The sequence below is a fragment of the Phoca vitulina genome, unplaced genomic scaffold, assembly GCF_004348235.1.
Source record: "Phoca vitulina isolate PV1807 unplaced genomic scaffold, GSC_HSeal_1.0 scaffold6, whole genome shotgun sequence".
Taxonomy (NCBI): domain Eukaryota; kingdom Metazoa; phylum Chordata; class Mammalia; order Carnivora; family Phocidae; genus Phoca; species Phoca vitulina.
Window position 1 is genome coordinate 24634515 of NW_022589709.1, and position 13436 is coordinate 24647950.

At 35.9% G+C, this 13436-nt stretch overlaps 1 protein-coding gene across 1 annotated transcript in view; it reads left to right on the forward strand.

Annotated features, from left to right (window-relative positions):
• Positions 1–13436, forward strand: part of FBXL17 (F-box and leucine rich repeat protein 17) — a 512446-nt gene that overhangs the window by 162574 nt on the left and 336436 nt on the right.

Sequence of the window (13436 nt, forward strand, 5' to 3'; positions counted from 1 at the left end):
CTTCCTTCCTTCCTTCCTTCCTTCCTTCCTTCTTTCCTTCCTCTCCTTCCTTCCTCTCCTTCCTTCCTCTCCTTCCTTCCTCTCCTTTCTTCCTTCCTCTCCTTTCTTCCCTTCTTCTTTATTTTTTTAAGAGATTTTTATTTATTTGGGAAAGAGGAGCATGAGCACGAGTGGGGGCAGAGGGTAAGGGAGAGGGAGAAGCAGACTCCCTGCTAAGCAGGGAGGCCAACGATGCGGGGCTCTATCCTAGAGCCCTGAGATCATGACCTGAGCTGAAGGCAGACGCTTAACTGACTGAGCCACACAGGTGCCCTCTGCTTAGCGTTTCGATTATTCATGTCAGTGCCCTGGCATTGTTAAATGTCCTTGAGTGAGGAATAGTCAGACCGTTACAGAAGTGTACTAGGGTTTGAGAGTTAAAATCAGTTTAAAGCAACAATACCAAACTTAGCTTTTCTTAAATGGGACATTCATTTAAACAAGAAGCTTACTTTTTTGCTTTTACATTGCTAATGACTATGAAATATATGCATTAAAGAAAATTATCTGTATGACAAAAATTATTTAAATGTTAATTTATTGCATTTAGAATATATTTTGATTGAGGTTTTAACTGCTTACATATAATTAGGTCCTTTGAGCATTTGGCTTTTAAAAAGTGAATATGGTCAGTGCATATGATTAAGCTGAATATGTAAGGTGAAAAGAGAGGTAAATGTGTGTCAAAAATTAACCTTCTAGTTCAGAGAGTTCACTTATGTACCAAATATATGAAATCTTATATTTTAGCAATGATGACAATGCTAGTTCCTTTGTAACCTCTCACTTATGTGTCATCTTCACTCCAGAGCTTTAAAATAATTAGGAACAAATTCTTACATGTGTGTAATGGAAAACTGGCTACTATAAAATTTACCTGTGTATTATCAAAAATTTGTCACTGAATAGATTTTAACTGTACCGTACAGTACTTAGGAGAAATGGGTATGACTCTTGCCCCTCGCACTTAATAGCTGAGTAACCTTTTCATTCACCCTTTCTTCATTTCACCACTGTTAGGAAACTGCTGTGTTAGTAGCACAATGTTGAAGTAAAACAGGGGAGATCCCAGGTCTCTGTGAGCTTAGTCTCTTCAGGTCTCTTTAAGCTTACAGTTTAGTGGGAAATAATCTTTTTCTTTCCTTCCTAGGAAAAAAGCAAATGATTGTGAGTTACTTAGGACTCTGGGGGGGAAAAAAAAGGACTCTGGCAATAAGACACAGTGGATAGGAGCCTGGGCTCTGTTGTTAGCTTGAGTTTGAATCCTGGCTGTGGCGCTTATTAGCTAAGTGGAGAAATTATTTTTCAGGGTATTAATTGAAGGCACTTGCCTCAGTATGGAGATTGCAGTAAATGCTAAGCAAATGTTAGCTATTAATATTAAAATGGATTTTGTGATATCTAAGTTGCTGAAAAGTCAGAGCAAACTTTGAGAAAAAAATACCAAATCACTGTTTTGGTCCAGTATTTCTGAAACAGATCCTGTGATTGTCCTGCGTCTCCAATGTCTGATAACTGATCAGCTTTAATTATTTTGAGGGTCAGAGCCTAAAGCTAGTGGAGAAGAAAAGCATGTTATTCTCAATAATTGTTCTATCAGAATGTCTTAGTGTAACCAAAACCATACATAACCATAATTTTTATTCATTTCCTATAACCTTGGCCTGAACATCTTGGTGGATGAATGGTTTTCTAATCACATCTAATGTTGTTTGTAGTGTAGAGTAGAAATGCCTTTGGATGAACAGATTGTGCACAACAAGTGTTATAATGACCATATGTGGGATTTTTATGATCACTCGAAATTGTACTCATTAAAGACAAAACAAGACTTATTAGATCAGTAAGTGCTTCCCTGAGCATTTTGAGATGGCCAAAAATTATGGTACACTGGTTCTTAACAGATCAGAATGACTCTCTGTGACAAAATAGCAGCTATAGCAAATAGCAAATGTCTGTGTTGGAAGGCTCAAATTGCTGAGAATGTTCTTCTAAAGATGATAGGCCAGAATGGGTGGTTTGGACTGTCAGTAGTCCGAATCTGCTGAATTAATATCAAAGTTCGTCCACAAACTTTTGAGGATCATCTTTGTTGCTCAACAAAGTCTTTTGCTTTGATAAGACTGATTTGTGGTATAATATTGCTTAGCTTCCTGGTTTCAAGTGAAGGCAAGGTAGCATTTTAAGCATGCATAGCTTCTGCAAAGCTGTTTTAATTGTTTTATCTATTGAAAACTAGGAGTAGAACTCAGATTTTAATAAAAGAAAAGCTTTTTTATGAAAATATTTGCATTCTGGCAGTTTTCATACTACGACATTACACAAAATGTAATTTACATTCACAAAATGTTTATTAATATATAAATGCTCTTAGGAAGTTGTGTTATCCTTATTATCATCATGGTGTGTTATTTTTAAGTAAATGATTAGAGAGATGTGAGATACAGAGTGTTGAGAGCTATTGGTCTAAATATGTTTAATTTTATATGGTTTAGAAATTCTCTCCAACATACTACTTTTCTAAGTCTCGGGCTCTCGGTTTGCTAAAAGGCAAATGGCATCTCCGTGCCTTAGTTTCCTGTCTATGAAGAGATGTGCCTGAATTAGATGATCTGTCTCTAGAGTTTCTTGTAACCAGAAGAATCTATGCATTTAAGAATCATTGACCTGGAAGGGACTATGGGGGGCTCTCCCTGAAACTAAGAAATGTCAAGTCTTTAGTAATTTGGAAAGGAAAACTGGGGATTTGTGACAGCTCAGATTGTTATACCAAGGGCAAGGAGACAGAAGATTGGGAATAGGTGGAAGGATATTGATATCCTATAACTATGGTTCCTTGGGCCTAGTTTTACTTTGATGTGCTCAGCATCGGCTAGACTCTTATTCACTGTGCAATATTTACTGACGACACAGGTTTAGTCTTAAGAGAACTTCTGCTAATATCAAACAATATTGGAGTAGGAGGTCTTCCTTCTAGGCTCCTATAACTGTAAATTAGAGTCCAGAAATAGCTAAGACTGGATAAGCTCAAGTTGAGAAGATAAAGTCAGGTTCACTAGACTGTGTTTGGAAACTTTAGATCCATATTTAGGAAGCAATACTAAGATCTTCATTTAACAGTTGAGAACGTTAGTGACTTGTTGTATGTGACAATTGAGTCTTCTCCAGCACAGGTGTGTTTGTTCTTTTCACTGCAGTGTACTTATTTATAAATATAAAATATTTTTATCTTGGTCCCCCTCCTATTTTTTAAAAACAGATTCAGCAAATGCAAATATGTAATCAACCCCTGATAGCTAGACTGTAGTGCCTAAATATCATTTGCCACTAAAGGAACTAGTAGAAACATGTCAAAAGGACCCAAAACGAACATGAAGTTGTTCCCACTGGCCTAGGCTGGCATACTTTGAGCATCGAGAAGGAAAATTACTGCAGTGGATTAAAACAAACCAAATATATAAAAATCTTGAATTCGTAATGATATATGTAAAAAAAACCTGTCTTTCTTTTTCTAGCTAAGATGGAGTCATAGGGACCAGATTTACTTTTTTCCTTGAAACATCCCCCAAAACTAGACAAAATATATGAAACAGTAGTCTTTAAGACACTGGATGTCAGACAACTAAGGACAGTGATCCCTGAGATAATGAGAAGCAAGAGCAGTCCTATGACCACCTCCATCTAATGCACTGAAAGAATTTCCAGTTTGCACCACGGGAAAGGGTAACCTAGGCAAAACTCAGCAGACACTCTGAGTTGAGACAAAACAGAAAGTCCAGGGAGACCAAGGCAGCCAGAGTTCAGGGGACAGAATACGGGAGTGGACAGAACTCCATAGAGAACTATGTAGGGAATCCCAGAGGTCTGTAGATGATCTCCTTTGAGCACCCAATCCTAAATGACCCATGAGTAGTGAAGAAATCAAAAGAGAGATTAGCAAGTATTTTGAACTGAATGAGAATTAAAACACAACACTGATGATTTAATGTGATGCTGCTAAAATACACTTTAGGTAAAATTAATAGCACTAAGCACCTATATAAGAAAAAAGGAGAGACCTCAAATTAGTGACTTTCTACCTCATGAACTTCTACCTTACGAAACTTAAAGAAAAAGAGCAAATTAAACTCAAAGTAAGCAGAGGCAAGGAAGTAATAAAGATCGAAGGGAAGTCAATGAAATGGAAAACAAGAGTAAAAGAAAAAATTATTGAAACCAAAAGGTTTATCTATGATAAAATAGATAAAATTGATAAATCTCTATTTAGACTGATTAAGAAAAGGAGAGCGAGAGAGACAAAGAAGACACAACATGCCAATATCATGACAGAACTACGGATTCTACAGATGTAAAAAACTATGGATTCTACATCTACATATGTAAAAAAGATGTTATCTACAGATAACAAGGGAATGTTATACATGTTTATGCCTATAAATTCAACAAACCAGATGAAATGAAAAATTTATTTGAAAGACACAGACTACCAAAGCTCACTCAAGAAGAAGTACATAACCCGAAAACTCCTATATCTCTTAAAGAAATTGCATTTGTAGTTAAAAACCTTCCCTCCAATGATATTCTAGGCCCAAATTGCTTCCCTGGTGAATTCTACCAAATATTTGTTATATTTAAAAACTTTGGGGTACCTGGCTGGCTCAGTCGGTAGAGCATGTGACTATTGATCTCGGGGTTGTGAGTTTGAGCCCCATATTGGGTGTAGAGCTTACTTAAATAAATAAATAAACAAACAAACAAACAAACAAACAAATAAAACCCAACTTTATCTGTAAGAGATACACAAGAGTATTTACTAGTGAAATGGCACAGTGTTTAGGCATTTGGTTTAAAATACTACAAAGAAGATAAAAAGAAGAAAAAGAGAAAAGTGGATAAGCCAATAAAGGAGACAAAGATGGCAAAATATAGATAATTGAGCTGAGTTTTAGGACATGGGGATTTATTACCTTATTCTCATTACTATTATTTATATTTGAAAATTTCCATAATAATAAAAAAGGCTTTTTAGGGGTCAAAAAATTAAAAATGTTGATATTAATATCACATGATAAAAATCACACTATTCAATATCATACTTTTTTAAGAATGCATAATAACATAGGAGATTTTCAAGATAATAACTAATAATGTATATTAACATATAATATTTAAAAATCAGTTAAATAAATAGACCTATGGAGCTGAAATGTCAAAGTGGCAAGTTATTTTTATCTGTAGAGTACAAACTTCAGAAATGTGGGTTCCTGAATTTAATGCCACAGATCCATTGTGAGTTTACATCAGATCAGTTCAAATGATTTTAATCTTTTTCTTTTCTTAAAAAAGATTATTTATTTGAGAGAGAGAGAAGAGAGTGCCCAAGCAGGGGGAGGGGCAGAGGGAGAGGGAGAAGCAGGCTCCCTGACGTGGGGCTTGATCCCAGGACCCTGAGATTGTGACCTGAGCCGAAAGCAGAAGCTTAACAGACTGAGCCACCCAGGTGCCCCCAAATGATTTTAATCTTTTATTAGATCTTATTTTAAATGACTACTAAGAAAGATGGAGAAAAATTTTTGATAAAAAGTTCATTTTTATAATGTGACATATAAAAATTCATATTTGCCATAACTTAGTGGTTGATGTATTTTTTTTAGATTGTTGATATATTTTAAAGTTGTGAATGTTAATATTATATTAAAATATGAATAATATAATAAGACTACTAAATATTATAAGGTATTAGTTAATATTATTAATTCTGATGCTACATTAGATCTTATTGTTGCTTTATTCAATTTATGAGCATGATCTGAATTTTTAGGATATGTCAGGTATGGGTTTGGTTGAAGTTTTTAATGTTTGTTTCTGTTTTTAAACAGATTTTTTGGGAAAGGTAACAGACAACTAAACAAAATGCCCAAACTTCTGATATTTTCTTGGACCATAATCATATTTAAAGAACTTAAAAAAAAGCCCATATATTTTAAAAGTGCTTATGGTTGAAAGTATGAAATGTTTTCTAAAGGAAACCAAAATTGATTTTTTTCAGTCAATTTAACATAAGTAACTGAAAGAATGTTCATTCATGCAACTAACTCACTTTTTGTCTTCCTTTTCTTGTGTATCCAGAGACTAGAAATGAAAGATGAACTTTCTTGCCTTTTAAATTTCCAAACAACTGATTAGTTTAGAATTCTAAAGGAAGAACATACTATATTGCTACGTTAGGGGTGATATTGCTGTTTAGTCATAGTTTATCATTTCATTTCTAAGTAATTATAGTACTTGAGTGTTATTTTGAGATAGGGAAAAATATATATTCTTAAATTCATTCAGCTCTAAAATATCTTGTGAGTATGAGCCAGTGAGTATTATGAAGGGATGTTTGTTGGATGACCATGCTTTTGGTTCCTTTTAGCCTTTCAGAACTTAAGAGTTGAGCGCAAAACCTGAATGCTGAGAATATAAGCAATGATTATCTAGTTTTGGCATGATCCATTAATCAATTTTTTTTTTTTTTTAGAAGTTTGCAGGGGACAGTAAACCACTTATTTCTGTCATCAAAGCTAATGGCATGACTACTGATTGTATGACCAGGGGCAAATCACCAAATTTCTTTGCCTCAATTTCCTCATCTATAAAATAATAATAATAATAGCATCTACCTACCTCTAGGGTTGTAGAGGAAGAGTGCTTGGGACGTAACTAAAGATGTAGTTGAAAAATAACTAAAGTAATAAGAAAAATATTCATCTTGGTGTACAAAAGTTCCCTATAACTCTTTAGTCCTAATCTGCTCCTATTCTTTCATCAAAATAAAAATGTACAATAATTTTCATGAAAATAAATCTTATTTAAAATATTTGTGACCTTTTTTTCTACCTGAGTGCCAGTGCTAAACCTTAAGATTAATGACTGTGTGTCTGCTCTTCATTGTTTTGTTTTGTTTTGTTTTCCTTTCCCTGCTTAACCCTTTAAGGGTTATTTAATGATTTAAGTTCATGCACTGAACAACTAAAATAGTATTTTTAATAAAATCATTTAAAATAATTCCTACTCTAGCAATATACTGAATTGGGTGAATATACTGTTGTGTACCTTATTATTACTGCGTGAATTAGTGACTTTGATTTTTACTTTTTTAAATTAGTATAGGCAAGGTCTACATAAGCTGTAGCAATTTATCACATTCAATTTTTCATTCTGTTAAATCAGTAATCCCTGTTCAGTGATGCTAGTCTTTTTATATTTTAGAACTCTGTTACTCATACTCCAGTTGTAATATATATTTGTTTATGCTGCATTTTCATTTCAATATCTACAATGGCAGGATATATGACACTAGTAAAAATGAATGAATTCATCTTTCAAATGACTCAGTTTGTGAAAGTCCTAACGAGTATAATGAACAAATGAGTTTCTTTGTTGTATCTATCCTTTGATAAAATGGTTGCTTCAGACTTTAATATAAATATATAATACAAAATAAGGAAAGTTGGCAATCTTTTTTTTTTTTTTTTTTTTAAAGATTTTATTTATTTATTTGAGAGAGAGAATGAGAGAGAGAGAGAGAGCATGAGAGGGGGAGGGTCAGAGGGAGAAGCAGACTCCCTGCCGAGCAGGGAGCCCGATGCGGGACTCGATCCTGGGACTCCAGGATCATGACCTGAGCCGAAGGCAGTCGCTTAACCAACTGAGCCACCCAGGCGCCCCTAAAGTTGGCAATCTTTTTTGAAAGAGCCTTTCTTGGATCTTGGCTTTTATATTTTAAATATTATTTTACTTTGCTTATATTATCCTCATTTCACTCCTTGAATTTTTTTTTTTTAAAGGTTTTATTTATTTATTTTGACAGAGAGAGAGAGAGACAGCGAGAGAGGGAACACAAGCAGGGGGAGTGGGAGAGGGAGAAGCAGGCTTCTTGCCGAGCAGGGAGCCCGATGTGGGGCTCGATCCCAGGACCCTGGGATCATGACCTGAGCTGAAGGCAGACGCTTAACGACTGAGCCACCCAGGCACCCCTCACTCCTTGAATTTTTATCACACACTTATTATTCATAAATTGTGGTTTTGTTGCAAATATTCTTATAAAAAAGGATTCCATCTTTATTTATCTGGTCTCTAACACATGAGGTCAGTCTTTATCTAAGAAAGATTAGGAGATGTTGCTTTCATGCTTTCTTAGACTTTCAAATTTGTTCACACTGTTTCGTGAGAGAAATTTTATTTAGGGATCAGTGTGAGTCTACTTCACTTAGTCTTGTGGTTTATACATGAATAGTGATATTAGACATGGATGAGGTCCCAACAGAACAGACTGCCCGAATTAGAGAAACCATATTTGGAGTCTAATGAGAATAAGTTATAATGAAACTTAATGAGGAAATATATTACTGAGAAAAAATAAAGTAAGCAGATCTCATTTATTAATTTAAAATAAACATTTATTGAGAATTAGAGTTAAATAGAATCCAAATTGATTTAAGGGACATATTCAATTATATAAAACCATTGACAGTTATACTCAGTTAATAGTTTTGAACGATTATACAATATTTAACAGTTCTTTTTTTAATTAATTTAACTACCTACTTAAGTACTATTTTCACTGCACCTGGGCAGGTCTTGTCAGCCACAGAGAAGTGCCTGTGTATGAACACATTATGTATTCATTCATACACATACTTAAACACAGTACACGCCCACACCATGTCAATCATTAATCATTACTCAGAACACAAATAATCAGATTTTTCTTTACAATTTTGGGTAACATTGTATGATGTTTGTAATGAAGATCTAAAGGGGCTCCTGGCTACTGAAAGGAAGATAAATTATGTTGTGTCTTTATTATGGTTGTGTTCTTGGACAATAAGGAATTCATTTCCATAGTAACTCTCTGTTAGTCAAAAGCTAATTTATTTATGTGACAGTAGGGGTGTGTGTTCCGAAATTGTAGCTTGAATCCTCAATATTTAATCAGAATTTGGGCCTGTATAGTATTACTCATTATTTTCCACAATAATTTTTGGAATGAAGTTTGGTTCTGAGCTCCCTGTTCTCCAGACACACTGGCCCAATAATAGAGGCCAATAGAGGCCATTGACTGAAGGCAATTGAGCTCCTCGCATGTTTGCTCTCCAGCCCGGAGGTATCACAGGCATTTACACAAAAGCTGTTGATCACACTGTATTTACAAAACCTTTAGGAACATAGCTGCTTCCCTACTGTAGACTTCCCTTCAATTGATTATATCCTAGTGGGATGATTGGCCATCAACATTTTTTTTTCTCCTAAAGAAAGCTTCCCACTGGAACTTTCTCTATTACATTCACTAGAAGATATGCTTGGTTATTATGTTTGATCAGAAGTACTTTTTCAACATGCAATTGGCTCTCAATCTTGGATCTTTAAAAATTAAATAATACCCCTGTGCCTGAGAAAGCAGTGCAAGTGATGACTTTTATAGCTTTCATCTGGCTCGAAAAAGAAAACAAAGCTGGTTAGCACCCTGTGTTTCTCAGGCAAGTTGCAGGAATACTCTGGCATAATTATGCTTCTGGGTTGTTATAAAGAACTCCCATTAGATTGACTGCTTTTTTTCATTGTTGGAAACTGGATCCCTTTTCCCCCTTCTTTCCTTTTGCTTTGTTCTGATTCTAGGTCTCTTAGCCCTCAGACCCTTTTTTCTCTCTAAGCATGCATTTCTACATCATTGGGGGCTTCATTCTCCAGGCTGCATTTAGTGGGAGGCAGCCAGGCCAAAGGGAGGGGGAAACTAGGGTATTTCTTTCCTTCCCTTTTTGTCTCAGAAAATGTTACTGGCAACAGCTGTATTTCCTCCATGGTTCTAGCCCTGGACAGATCCCCTGCAGCTCCAGCTTGTATTGAATGGTCACAGCCTGTGGGTTTCAGTAACACTGACTCTTCTTTTGTCCCTCCAGCTTTGGGGTGCATATTCTTCCTGCTGTTGTGAAATCTCTGGCTTACACTAGCCTCTCCAGTTTTTCTTCTCAGCCTCTGCTTCACTGGAATAACCAATTTCCTTAATGAAATTCCCTTCATGTAATTTAATGGGTACTTATAGTGGTTTCTGTTTTCCTGTTTAGACCCTAATACATCTTTCTGCATCATTCCAGGTTTCTTACATGAGAGCCCACTTAAGAGAATAGAGCCAATATTTATTTCCTTTCAGAGAATCTTCTAACAATGGTGATCAAAGCACAAAGCAGAGAATTGCTCATAATGTAAGATTTAAGTTAGCCTTGACCCTTGCTCAAACTATCACTAGCCATACTTCTGTTCTGGATCTAGACAAGCTATAGCTAGAGAGGTAAGGGCAGCTAGCTATGTGACAGTTAAGAATAAGGAAGCTACAATGGTGACTCCCAAAAATAGGATAGTGGGCTAGCTGCTTAAGTATAGAAAGAGATTTTATACACGCTCCTAGCAAAAACAAAATTTAAATATTTTCTCAGTGCTATAATCCGTAATGTCAATTCATGAAGGCAAATGTAAAGAAAAATATTTGACTAAACAAGAAGCTAAGTTGTGAACTGGTTATTTGACTTACTGGTTATCAGGTACTAGTTAATTTAAGTTCTATCTTAGATGGTTTTGACTGATAGTTTAAACATAACATGCTATCATGTCTACTTCTGTTTATTTTTTAATTTTCAAAAATCTCGGTCATGCTTTTTTCACTGGTACGAGAAGATATAAGTGACTCAGAGTACATATTATTAGAGTTCAATCATAATTTGATATTTAAAATTATACCCTAGATGTACACTAGCTATTGTTATTTTAAATTCATCTCAACTGGTTTAAGCTTTTTACTCTTAGATGGACAAAATAGATTGAGAGAGTAGAATTACAGATGGATAGTTCTTTGTATCAGAAAGTAGAACTTTAATATATAATCAAAGTTACAAAATTTTTGCAGTTTATTTTGGAAAAATTTGTATTATTTGTTTTAATGATAATGTGATTTCATGATCTACATTACTTAATATCCGAGAAAATTTCCTAAAGACCTTCTTTCTGAATACCATTTCTTTTTTTATATGTTTTTTTTATTATGTTATGTTAATCACCATACATTACATCATTAGTTTTTGATGTTGTGTCCCATGATTCATTGTTTGCATATAACACCCAGGTCTCCATTCAGTACGTGCCCTATTTAATACCCATCGCCAGGCTAACCCATCCCCCCACCTCCCTCCCCTCTAGAACCCTCAGTTTGTTTCTCAGAGTCCATAGTCTCTCATGGTTCGTCTCCCCCTCCGATTTCGCCCCCTTCATTTTTCCCTTCCTGCTATCTTCTTCTTCTTCTTTTTTTTTTTTTTTTAACATATAATGTATTATTTGTTTCAGAGATACAGGTCTGTGATTCAGCAGTCTTACACAATTCACAGCACTCACCATAGCACATACCCTCCCCAATGTCTATCACCCAACCACCCCATCCCTCCCACTCCCCACCACTCCAGCAAGCCTCAGTTTGTTTCCTGAGATTAAGAATTCCTCATATCAGTGAGGTCATATGATACATGTCTTTCTCTGATTGACTTAGTTCGCTCAGCATAATACCCTCCAGTTGCATCCACATCGCTGCAAATGGCAAGACTTCATTCCTTTTAATGGCTGCATAATATTCCATTGTATATATATACCACATCTTCTTTATCCATTCATCTGTCAATGGACATCTTGGCTCTTTCCATAGTTTAGCTATTGTGGACACTGCTGCTATAAACATCGGGGTGCACGTACCCCTTCGGATGCCTACATTTGTATCTTTGGGGTAAATACCCAGTAGTGCAATTGCTGGGTTGTATGGTAGCTCTATTTTCAACTTTTTGAGGAACCTCCATACTGTTTTCCAGAGTGGCTGCACCAGCTTGCATTCCCACCAACAGGGTAGGAGGATTCCCCTTTCTCCGCATCCCTGCCAACATCTGTCGTTTCCCGACTTGTTAATTTTAGCCATTCTGAATGGTGTGAGGTGGTATCTCATTGAGGTTTTGATTTGGATTTCCCTGATGCCGAGTGATGTTGAGCACTTTTTCATGTGTCTGTTGGCCATTTGGATGTCTTCTTTGGAAAAATGTCTGTTCATGTCTTCTGCCCATTTCTTGATTGGATCATTTGTTCTTTGGGTGTTGAGTTGGATAAGTTCTTTATAGATTTTGGATACTAGCCCTTTATCGGATATGTCACTTGCAAATATCTTCTCCCATTCTGTCGGTTGTCTTTTGGTTTTGTTGACTGTTTCCTTTGCTGTGCAAAAGCTTTTTATCCAGATGAAGTCCCAATAGTTCATTTTTGCCCTTGCTTCCCTTGTCTTTGGCGATGTTTCTAGGAAGAAGTTGCTGCGGCTGAGGTCGAAGAGGTTGCTGCCTGTGTTCTCCTCAAGGATTTTGATGGACTCCTGTCTCACATTTAGGTCTTTCAACCATTTTGAATCTATTTTTCTGTGTGGTGTAAGGAAGTAGTCCAGTTTCATTCTTCTGCATGTGGCTGTCCAATTTTCCCAACACCATTTGTTGAAGAGACTGTCTTTTTTCCATTGCACATTCTTTCTTGCTTTGTTGCAGATTAGTTGCACCATAGAGTTGAGGGTCTATTTCTGGGCTCTCTATTCTGTTCCATTGATCTATGTGTCTGTTTTTGTGCCAGTACCATACTGTCTTGATGATGACAGCTTTGTAATAGAGCTTCAAGTCCGGAATTGTGATGCCATCAGCTTTGCTTTTCTTTTTCAACATTCCTCTGGCTACTCGGGGTCTTTTCTGGTTCCATACAAATTTTAGGATTATCTGTTCCATTTCTTTGAAAAAAGTGGATGGTATTTTGATGGGGATTGCATTGAATGTGTAGATTGCTCTAGGTAGTATTGACATCTTCACAATATTTGTTCTTCCAATCCATGAGCATGGAATGTTTTTCCATTTCTTTGTGTCTTCCTCAATTTCTTTCATGAGTATTTTATAGTTTTCTGAGTACAGATCCTTTGCCTCTTTGGTTAGATATATTCCTAGGTATCTTATGGTTTTGGGTGCAATTGTAAATGGGATCGGCTCCTTAATTTCTCTTTCTTCTGTCTTGTTGTTGGTGTATAGGAATACCACTGATTTCTGTGCATTGATTTTATATCCTGCCACTTTACTGAATTCCTGTATGAGTTCTAGCAGTTTTGGGGTGGAGTCTTTTGGGTTTTCCACATAAAGTATCATATCATCTGTAAAGAGTGAGAGTTTGACTTCTTTGCCAATTCGGATGCCTTTTATTTCTTTTTGTTGTCTCATTGCTGTGGCTAGGACTTCTAATACTATGTTGAATAGCAGTGGTGATAGTGGACATCCCTGCCATGTTCCTGACCTTAGGGGGAA